Source organism: Ostrea edulis, chromosome 9 (genome assembly GCF_947568905.1).
Source record: "Ostrea edulis chromosome 9, xbOstEdul1.1, whole genome shotgun sequence".
In the NCBI taxonomy this organism is placed as follows: Eukaryota; Metazoa; Mollusca; class Bivalvia; order Ostreida; family Ostreidae; genus Ostrea; species Ostrea edulis.
In genome coordinates, this window is record NC_079172.1 from 2,837,128 (window position 1) to 2,848,952 (window position 11,825).

The 11,825-nt window shown below is 35.6% G+C and overlaps 1 long non-coding RNA gene and 1 pseudogene across 1 annotated transcript in view; one reads left to right on the top strand and one right to left on the bottom strand.

The window, feature by feature from the left end:
• LOC125672751 (uncharacterized) overlaps nt 1-11,825 on the bottom strand; it is an 86,495-nt pseudogene that overhangs the window by 35,727 nt on the left and 38,943 nt on the right.
• The window catches only part of LOC125672943 (uncharacterized), a 13,342-nt gene continuing 6,665 nt past the window's right edge, over nt 5,149-11,825 (top strand). Inside the window, exon 1 of the long non-coding RNA XR_007369181.2 lies at nt 5,149-5,382. This is a non-coding gene — a long non-coding RNA (uncharacterized LOC125672943). The remainder of the gene's footprint in view (nt 5,383-11,825) is intronic.

An 11,825-nucleotide genomic window follows, 5' to 3' on the forward strand; every position in this document is an offset into this window, starting at 1 on the left:
CCCACCCATCACGCCTGTCGTCCCCAAGGAAGAAATCCCCCACCCTTCAAGTGATCTGATTGTGATCAGCTGTTTCAATACACTATTTTGACCGGTCTCATGCCATGCAACAATTACAGGATTCTAGCTAATCTGACCTACACCTACACATCTGACCTACACCCACTTCTTCCATTTCTTGACTGTCTTGTCAATCAAACATGAATTCCATTTACATTCATGAAAAGACATAGGCCAGATTCAATTGTCTGCCTGCATCAACATAAAGACTAAGTTTTTTTTTTTTATAATGATGATGCAACTTTACTTGACAGTTGAACTCATTGACATTCCATCCTGACTGTCATTGTAAACAAATAAACACTTACCTGCAGGATCAGATGGGATGCAGTACTCCTATTCTCCGTTCAGATATCCTACATGCACTCAGACACTTTCTAATTCACCGGCCGCCATTTTGGTTGTTTGTTGTCAAAGCCTATAAATCCGTATATGCATGCCTCCTTGGGTGAAATGACTGAAAGACATTGTTTCCGTGAATTAGAACACATAGAATGAGCCATTACAAACTGTATATTCAATTCCACAATCCACAACACACACGGTCAAATCCAGTGCATCTTCACAACATCTGACAACATGAGGCTTGTATAGACTCCCAGCATGCACCAGCAGTTACTACAATCTAGGAAAATGGCACATCCGGTTTCTTTGCACCTCCAAATATCACATCTAACAGGTCTAAAGTCACCCCAAACACCTGCACAAGTCCCATTACACTTTTACCTGATATGTGCCGGCTATGCAACACTCGCACCCTTTTTTTTTCAAATATTTGACCGGTACTATCGTGCGAAACCAAGGCCTTAATCTCCAACACTACAACACTCAAGGCGGCAAATTTGAATTTCTTTTCAAGCCAAATCCATTTTTTTTTTTTTTTTTTTTTTGGTGAGGGTGGGGTGGGGTAGGGGGGGGGGGGGCTTTTAGCATTTCAACACTACTGAAAAACCGCTAGAAGGTGGGAAGCCCTCTAATTGTTCGCGAACAATTAGGATCACTAGTTATTATTATTATTCTTTTTTTTTCTCCTTACCGATTTTTGTGCAGAAGATTTCTCGGAGATGGATGGATCAATTTGCTTCAAATTTTCAGGATTGATGCGTTGCCATTTGAAGTTTGTACCGCCGTTTCAATTTTTGAAAAATCACTTCCAGTTGGAAGTTATCCCCCTTTTATCGATTTTCAGATGACCATTTTGTCCAGACAAAAACTCAAAAACGATAAAAGCTAGAGTGCTGAAATTTTCAGTGATGTTAGACGACATGTTGTAGTTGTGCACCTGGGTTTTCAAAATTTCCGGAAGTGCCTAGTATGGAAGCTCGGTAGGGGTCGAAAATGGAGTTTTAAAAAGTGTCTCATTTTTCTCCACGTTTTAAATCATAACTATTTACTCGTAAATATTTTGTTTAGACATATATAACAAAAGTTGTACAGTTTATTGAGATCTTTCGTGTCATATCAAGAAATTGGCCCATAGGCCTCATGGCTCGCCTGAACCATTGAATTTCTGTTACAATGATTAACTTTTTTCTCACGAAACTTTTGATAAGACATGTAGAATAAAAGTTGTTCAGGTTTGCAAGATCTATCTAATGATATCAAAAAAACTAGGCCTCAGGGCGTCATGGCTCGCCTGAACAGTCGAATTTGTATCACAATTAATAACATTAATAACTTTTTTCTCGAGAAACTTTTGACAAGACATGTAGAACAAAAGTTGTTCAGTTTCGCAAGGGTTAACTAACGATGTTAATAAATAGGCCTGCGGGTCTCATGGCTCACCTGAAAAGTTGGGTTATTGTTGCAATCTATAACATTTTTGTCAAGAAACTTTTAATAAGACATCTTGAACAAAAGTTGTTCAGTTTTGCAAGATCTTTCGAACAACATCATGAAAAAGGGCAATGGGCCTCATGGCTCGCCTGAACAGTTTGATCAGTGTCACAATTACTAACTTTTTTCTCGAGAATCTTTTGATACGACATGTAGAACAAAAGTTGTTCAGTTTTGCAAGATCTTTCAAACGATATCAAGAAAAAGGCCCACGGGCCTTATGACTCGCCTTAACAGTGATAAATGTCGCATAACGTTATACTCGTAAATATTTTTTTTAGACATATATAACAAAAGTTGTACAGTTTATTGAGATCTTTCGTGCCGTATCAAGAAATGGGCCCATGGGCTTCATGGCTCGCCTGAACCATTGAATTTCTGTTACAATGATTAACTTTTTCCTCACGAAACTTTGATGAAACATGTAGAATAAAAGTTGTTCAGTTTTGCAAGATCTATCTAATGATATCAAAAAATAGGCCTGCGGGGGTCATGGCTCGCCTGAACAGTCGAATTTGTATCACAATTAATAACATTAATAACTTTTTTCTCGAGAAACTTTTGATAAGACATGTAGAACAAAAGTTGTTCAGATTCGCAAGCGTTACTAACGATGTTAAGAATAAGGCCTGCGGGTCTCATGGCTCACCTGAACAGTTGGGTTATTGTTGTAATCTATAACATTTTAGTCAAGAAACTTTTAATGAGACATCTAGAGCAAAAGTTGTTCAGTTTTGCAAGATGTTTCAAACAACATCATGAAAAAGGTGAACGGGCCTCATGGCTCGCCTGAACAGTTTGATTAGTGTCACAATCAATAGCTTTTTTCTAGAGAAACTTTTGATAAAACATGTAGACCAAAAGTTGTTCAGGTTTGCAAGATCTTTCAAACGATATCAAGAAAAAGACCCACGGGCCTTATGACTCGCCTTAACAGTCTGATAAATGTCGCAATCAATAACTTTTTTCTTAAGAAAATTTCCATAGGACATGTAGAACAAAATTTGTTCAGTTTTGCGAGATATATCTAGAATGATATAAAAAAAAATAGGCCTCCGGGCGGCATGACTCGCCTGATCAGTCGAATCTGTATCGCAGTAAATAACATTATTAACTTTTTTGTCGAAAAAAAAGGCTGACCCCTTTAATTAGTGGCCGAGAGCCGCAGAGATTCTTTAATTTATAGCACTTAAATGATCAATATTTGTAAAACATTACCGAAGCTAAATTGTACGTCTAGACAATATATTTGTATCATTATTTATGAACGAAAATCCCAATCAAATTCTTATTTCATCACATCTAAAATTGGACGGAAGGCCCACTCGTTGCTCGCAACGAGATCACATCTAGTTCTTTTTTTTTTCCTAGACGCTAACTTTAAAGCTTCATATCTCGCTCATTCCTCAACCGATTTTGCTCAAATTTTCAGCTTTAATACATTTTACTAACGACTTTCAAAATACTTTTAAACATTTTGGATATTCTCTTCCGCTTGCGAGTTATTTCCCTTTTAGTGAAATTTTAGGGGCTTTGGTTTCCAGATAAAGGCTCCGAGACTATAATAATTGGAGCAGAGAAAACACTGAATTGGTAAAGTAGAAGCATTGTAGTTGTGCACATCATATTTTGTTTTTTGATTTCGCCATTTAAATGGCGATAGAGAGAGGTCAAAAATCAGGACGCCTGAAAGAACGAAAATTTGCACATAATTTCCTTTGTATCTTTTAAACTAAAAATATTTTGTTAAGACATGTAGAATAAAAGTTGTGTAGAATTTCAAGAGCTTTTATTTGACACCAGTAAAAAGGGGCTGGCCCCTTAAATTAGGGATCTACGGTCCCTAAAAATTTTCGCTTTATAGCTCAAAAACGGCAAAGAATTCGATATGGCTTCCAATGGAAAAGTTGTTCTTTAACATCTTATTTATCTCATGAAATTGTTATTTTGTTCGAATCTTGTGTTATATTAGAGTAAAAAGCTATACCCGTAAACAAGTAGCCATTTTCATTTGGCAAGTGAGCGAGAACTCTTCATGCGTATAACTGAAATAAACTTGCTAAAAATAACATACCTGACTACAATAGATACTAATATTCATTTTAAATAAGGTTTTTAACATGCTCTGTGGTTCAAATACAAATTATTTAGTGATATATTTCTCTTTTTCTTTCGTTTTAACATAAACAAACCTTCAACAACAACAAAAGGAGAGAGATAAATTATCTTTTATTTGTTTCATATTAGAATTAAAATAAGTAATATACATAAAAATAAAACGTTCAAACGTAGAATAAATCATGGTCAATAACTGCAAGCTGTTTACATTCTTCACGGTCAGCGTTGTTTATACAGTTATGTAACCCAACTCTCGCCTCGCTCGCAGGTGGCCAGAGTGACAAGCTTGCATAATCAAAACAAAAACATCGAAGCTAACTCGGCTTTCGTCCATCGCATAAATAAACACATCAATTACTGGAAAATTATGTTTGAAATCATTTTGAATCCTTTTACATTATATCATACTTAATTAACAATTATATTATGTTTTATTTCAATTATAAAGTAATTGTAAAGATGCTACCGCAAACATTTCGAGTTAGTGATCAATGGACCTCATAATATTTGTGTCAAGTTATACATACATTTAAAAAAACCTACACAATTTTCCTGATTATTTATCGGGTTGTCATTTTCCTCACAATAAGTTTACGGTAAGGGTATGTGACGTTTCTAATTGTCAGAAAAAATCGTACTAAATAAAATGAAGTAGTTTTAAGTTTTATTAACTTATAATTGTCTGCATACAGAAGGATTTATTTGTCGGTTCATTTCATTTCATCTAAATACAATCATGCGTGCAAGTAGATGCGGTTTTTATAAGTGAAATGAAAAAGGCAAGAGCGCCCCAAATATATATATACATCTCAAGCGTCTTATTGTGTTTAATTTTGGAGATTCATCACATGTGGACAAGCAATCTGTGATTTAACTCTACTTTAGCCAGTTGATACACAAGCTTTCTGCATTCTCTACAAAGTGAAAAAAATGGATCCTTTTTGTAAGCATAACAAATAATTTATAAACTTTATTTTTTAAATCACGGGTTCTTATCATGATTATACCAACTCTAAACATGTATAGAAAATCATCAGAAATCCACATCGAATCAGTCTCATTTCATTCAGTCATTAACTGCAAGCATTTTACATACACACCGGGGTTTGTTCTTGTTTACAATTACGTAACCCATGGCTCGATTGCCCGAGTTCGGAGCCATCGCATGTGTACCAGCGATCAGCGGCAATACATGTACACATGTCACACAGCTCCGACGGAAGACCTCTCGTTGCTTTGCAACGAGCTTTGCTCTAGTTAGATTTAATTTTTGTGCATTGAGACTCTTTTATCTGTCATGAAGTTTTCATTGAATTACAGCCGCTGTGAACCCTATCGTAAAATGTTCCAATGGGGATCGTTATAACAGTAAGCATAATATTATGAGTTGTATTTAATAACAATACTTATTTTCATTCATGATCACTGTCCGTTATTTTTATCTATGTCAATTTGATATATCCCAGTAAACTCTAAAAAAAAAAAAAACACAATGCAAAGTTCTTCATATCTGCTACATAGTTCGTTATTTTATTGAACATACAGTACACGACACGAGTTTTATACACCCCACCGTGGAAAGACCACGGTGGAAAATCCACGGAGATACACCGTGTCCTCCGTGTTCCACGGTGTGTGTTATTTGCGAATATACACAGCTGCTAAGAGCTTTGTTCTGGCCACGGGCGCCTTGCGGGAGATATGAAAATGTGCCGCAGGCCAAATAATCAAGATAAGGGTGGAATTTTAAGAAAAGAAAAAAATGTCAATATTTTCTCTCCTGATACTTGTATTGTTTTTCAGCATGTTGAGCCAATTCCAACGATACCAAACACTATATATTGTGTTTTTAAGAAAACCTGGTTTTGAAATTTTTTTCTTTTTAGTCTTCTTTCTTCATTAAAATATTCTTAAATTCTATGTTTAAATAATGCGTACTTGCAGGCAATTTCTGTTTTGATTGCGAATTAGTATATTCAGTAAATGAAAAACATACATGTACAACATGTGATAGGGATGTTTAATAATTACTGATGTGCTCTTTCTCTCTCTCTCTCTCTCTCTCTCTCTCTCTCTCTCTCTCTCTCTGACAAATGCGCTGTTTAACATAATTACTTCCATCATATTGTGTTAATATGCATCTTGACAAATATAACTTGATCCAATATAGATATTAGAGCATTGTTGATTATTAAAAAATTGGAATTAATTTATTACGTAATTAATAGAAGCAAAAATACAAACCATCGAATGATTTATTTTTAAAATCCCGAGTTAATTACATTTGACCGAGACTTGTGTTCAATGTACTTTGATAGAGGTTTTCATAAAAAAAAAATGTTCATCGGGAGTGTCTGGATAACGCAATGATTTTTGTATAATAAGTATATACCATGCAAATTTCTAGGGTAATTGTCACAGTATAACTAAATTACGGTTAGCTAGTTCTTATAAAAAGTGTGAAATATATTGGGTCGGCGCGATATCAGATCTAGTCTAAGATCACGGGTATCTTGCGCCGACCCAATATATTTCACACTTTCCACAAGAAGCCAAGCACTTCTGTTGATTTCAAATACACGGATTAGCTGACCCCCATTGTTCTACTGGGGCGAAAACCCCTTCGAATTTGCATGGAATGTACAAGTTATACACAGGTCATTGTTATAGTCATACATCATAGTATCGCTAACCCGACAAACATTTTTTTTAATTTTAGATAAGTTATTGAATGACAAAGTATGACCAAACTGCAGATTGAACTTTATAGAGCCCCGTGCTAACATTACGTATATTTTTCAACGTATCAGAAGGGGTATATTGCCGGTTAAGTTGTGTAGATTTCTTGACAAGCAATAAAATAACAACAAAAATGGTGCTTAAATTGGGAGCATGTGTGTGTGTGTGGGGGGGGGGGGGGGGGGGGTAGTAGTCTGAAACTGTCTGAATTCCGACTTCAATTTCTTAAATCGTGCAGTGGGTAGGTCGCTACAAGCTACAAGGCTAAATCATTAACTTTCAAGTTTTCAAATTACACCTTCTCCGATTCGACGTGCCTATAATCAATATTTAAGAATGTAAATCCTCGGTGTCAAATGCAACTAGTTCATGAAAATAAGACTAATATCAATATATACAGAAATGACTTCACGATTATTTGCTTTTATTCATATACGCTATCGATTATTAAAATCTTTAATTTAATCTTTAGATGCATTAGATAATAAAAGCAGAGAGAGAGAGAGAGAGAGAGAGAGAGAGAGAGAGAGAGAGAGAGAGAGAGAGAGAGCAAGCTCTTTGGTTATAATATTCATGAATGTATGCAGATACGGGAAGTTGAATACGTTCAATATAAATCTTGAAAGTACAATTTCTTTCTGATTAATTATCCATCCCCTTTCATTCTGATATCGGTTTTTTTATTTCCCATTTTGTTTTCTTTACATGTTAAATTTTTCGGCTGGTCCGGGTTAGGACTAATGAATGAGTTCCCCCCCCCCCCCCCCCCCCCCCCCCTTCTAAAACGATGTTACGTGCTTAGCTGTCTATCTCCCTCTCAGTCAAAAATAAAATAAATACATGCTATATATACTGCAACATCATTGAATTTACTGGCTAATTCTTCGATTTCACCAATGCAAGCGGACTATCTAGGCTTCTTTTTTTCATTTTCGCTCGCCGAGATTATTCGTCCACGAAGGCACAGTTGACTGAACACCCATTGCTAGCGGAGATGAGATGAATTTTACCCCCGTGTTATGTTATAACTGACCAAAACCTACATGTAGTACGTTTATTTTACAACTTTCATTCAGAAGACGCTCAAGTTTTTGAGTTACTGAATAAACGAGAAAACGTCTGCATTTTTATTTCAATGGTTGTCAACTCTATACTTTGTGATATATTTCAAGACTACATGTATTCAATTTATTGGATCTCATCACCATTATGCAATGGTATACAAAAATATAAAGACAAAAAACTGTTATATATACATTTAGTAAATAATACATGCGTGTAATAAAGTATTTATCAAGTTAGAAAAATAACTAACTAAAACAAAACGTGTTATTATTAATGTGAAGTATGGGCATTCTAGGTAGGGGAGCACATTTTATTTTATTATTTTCGTAATGAAAGTACAGAGTTTTCTAAAGGTTTGTTTAAAAGTAAAGACAATCTTAATATTTATTTGTTTAGGTGATAAAAATTTGATTCTTTGCTCACATTGCTTCACAGTTGAGTATATAATGAAATTCATCTCCAATGTAAACATGGGTGACCGCCCAGTATTCCGACGGTCCGATAGTCTGACGGCCCGATAGTCCGACGGTCCGATAGTCCGATGGCCCGGTAGTCCGACGGGCCGTTATTCCGACGGGCCGGTATGTCAACAAGTAAGACGGCATGGATAACTTAATGAGTTTGTATAATTTAATCATTAAATCATATAATAAAATGAATGTTGCTGGGTTTTGTTTTTTTTTCCCAGTCAATACGATGATTTAGTCATCTTCAAAGTATATTATTCGCCTCGTTCTTTGGGCTCGGTGAATATTGTACTACTATTGTACTAATCACTGTATTGACCTAAAAAAAAACCCAGCAATATTTGAATAATGTTACATTTTTAATCAATTTGTTAGTCACTGGTATCTGTTGATTATATTGCAAAAAATTGCATAATAAGGGGAAATTTGGTTATAATTCTCATTTTTACTAAGAAATCAGAGAAATGGAAAGTTGTTTTAAAACAGCATTCCTCCTATGTTTCAAACATCAGCTTATACCACAGGCATATGTTTCAGTAACATACATTCTGATAAGTTGGGTCTGGTAATAGTGGGAAGAATGATGTCCTACAGCGGAAAACCGAAAAAGGGGGTCAGTAAAAGTCTTAAAAACATGCAAATATTTACAGTATTAGCTGACATTATCTTAATATTTATGCTATAAACATTATAAAGTTACTAGGAATGGAATAAACATGTTGTTTCTCGGCTGCATTTCCTTAAAATAACTTTGATATAAACTAGTGTAAACATTTTCTTTGTTATGGACGCCATTCAATGGCATGGCACTGTAATTTACAATCTCAATCGGTTACTTGGTGATATTTTGAGTTTTATTCCAATTTTTTTGTAGAGGGGATATTTACCAGCATAATATACTTCATTTGTAATATATTTTTTTTAATTGAGGCATATTTCACGCCTTATCGTAACAACTTCTACAATTAAGTCACTTCTGATAAGGTCTTGACTCACCTGGATAACGACACCGGGGCTCTGTTTTTCCTTTGTTTGCTCTGTTTGATTTTTAGGCTTTTTTTTTTTTTCTTCCCCCCCCCCTTTTTTTTTTGCCAACAAACATGGTTGGTGCTGGGTGTTTCAAGCCTAGGTTTTTTTCAACCCTAGGTTTTCATGGCCTTTTTTATGGACCACTTTTGTTTCCAGTAAAGATTCATGATATTGTACTTTATCGCATTTGGGGTTTTTTTTGTAACAATGTTGTGGCTGGGAGAACGCTGTTGTGTATTACTTTTATATATTGCATTTCTAGGAAAGATGCGGGTATGTCTCCCAGCCAATTTCGTTCTGTATTTTTAGGACTCACATTTTTCGTCATTTTAAATAAATGACAATCTTTTACACCTAACATGTTTTTCTGTTCTGATTTATATGGAAACAAACAGAGCTGCAATGTTGCCTTGGAGTAAGAGCAAATTTTAACTTAAACATGGTTATTGCAAGTATTATGAATGTTATTTTTGAAATCATACCATTAATGTGAACAAGTTTTTTTTTATTTTACTTTCTGTACGCGACAGCTCATTGTAACATTCATTTTGTTTTGATTGATTATACAGATTAAAACTTACAACACGTGTAACAGTCTTTCATCATCGACCAAAATATCATTTGCCTCATTATCTTGATAATAATTTCATAGACTACTAAATTCATATTCATACACAAAGACCTAGTCAGTTAGATCTCAAAATGATGTAAGAATTTTATCATGTCAGGGAGTAAGACACGGAGAGATTTAAACATAACATTGAAAGGCAATAAGTTACGTGTTTTGACCAGATTTCAAAGCAATCCGGTTTAAAGTTTGAAGTTTGTCCGTCCGTGTAAAAAATTGGTTGAATATCTCTGCAATGGTAAGGGTCATTTACTACATATTTTGCCTGTACTTCATCAGTTAGCAGTTTTAATTTCCATAAATACCGGGTTTCTCTGATCTAGTTCACACTTGAATGATTTTGGTCAGAAATATAATCAGGCCGTGTCCATTTTGGCGGTTTCTGGTAATTTCCATAAAATAATGCCTGACATGAACAAATTTTAACTCTATTAATTAAAATTTTTGGTGATGGTCAACATGTCGGACTATCGGACCGTCGGAATATTGGACCGTCGGACTATCGGACCGTCGGAATACCGGCCCGTCGGACTATCGGACCGTCGGAATACTGGCCCGTCGGACTATCGGACCGTCGGAATACTGGGCTTGAACCGTAAACATGTACATGTACATGTATATAGCTGACCTTAATCACATATTCCTAATTACAATGAAAACTTTACGTAAAAATAAACCATTGCTTATGGTACACATTTCTTTGAACTGCTATTTATCAAATTGAAATTACTGGCATGTGATTGTCGTTGTTCATGACCCTTCTTTTATTTGGTGAAATTGTGCTGCACGTGCCGTGAAACAATGTACCGACAAGTGGTAGGAATAACACAGGTGTTTATATACAGAATGTCGAGAATTTGGGCGTTTCATAAAAAGGTGTGAAAGTTTGCAGGGAAGTCTACATACGGATATGTACCGAAAACACCAACATATCATTAAACAACAATTACAAGAATTGAATGATTGATAGCAATTTCAACGGTAAATAATTAATGGGGTGGGGGCATGCATGCTGGCTAAGCGAAAAGGTTTTTGGGGTGAATCATTTCGGAAACTATTTCTTTGTTTTATCACACGGAGGTACACGGTGGCATCGACGGAGGTACAGGTGACATCCACGGAGATGCGCGGTGGCATCCACGGAGATCCTCCGTGGACTTCAACGTCTAGCTCGCGCGGAAAAATAGGACTTCAAAGGTACCGACAATTTTAAAGGTCCACCGTGTTTGGGACAAATTTGTTCCACCGCGTTGCGTGGAACACGCATAAAACTCGTGTCGTGTACTGGATATCAACAGCATACCAACAACTCAACTTCATGACAGACGACATCATTTCAGTTTCTCCATTGTCATCTTACCATATATGTGCTACAGTATTCCATTACCGCCTGCATAAGGTGTGGATTCAATACGCGAGTGCATGTTTTGCGAATGATGAAATTTTAAATCAAAGCAGGCTACTGAAAAATAAGTTGATGTTAGAGATGTTTTAACAGTCTAGTTTAAAGTCTGCTTTTCTCTATAATTATATGGTCGTTATAACAATGATCTAGTTTGCAATAACAAGGTATCGAATTAGTTGAGAGATATAAACACCATATGCATGTGGTAATGCAATATTGCTACATAAATGTGGGAAGTTGACGATGGAGAAGCTGTAATCATCCCGTTTATCATAAAGTTGAGTTCTTAGTTTGCCGTTATTTTCAATAAGACATCCAAATACGAAGCAGATGTGGAGGACTCTGGTGTATTTTATTTCGACTTCACAGGGATATATCGAATCGACATATAAATGAAAATGATTATTATTAAAAGATAAAACGTCGTTGATATATGTAAATGTTGCGTTGAAGGCCACAGCAAGATTTGTTTCTTCTC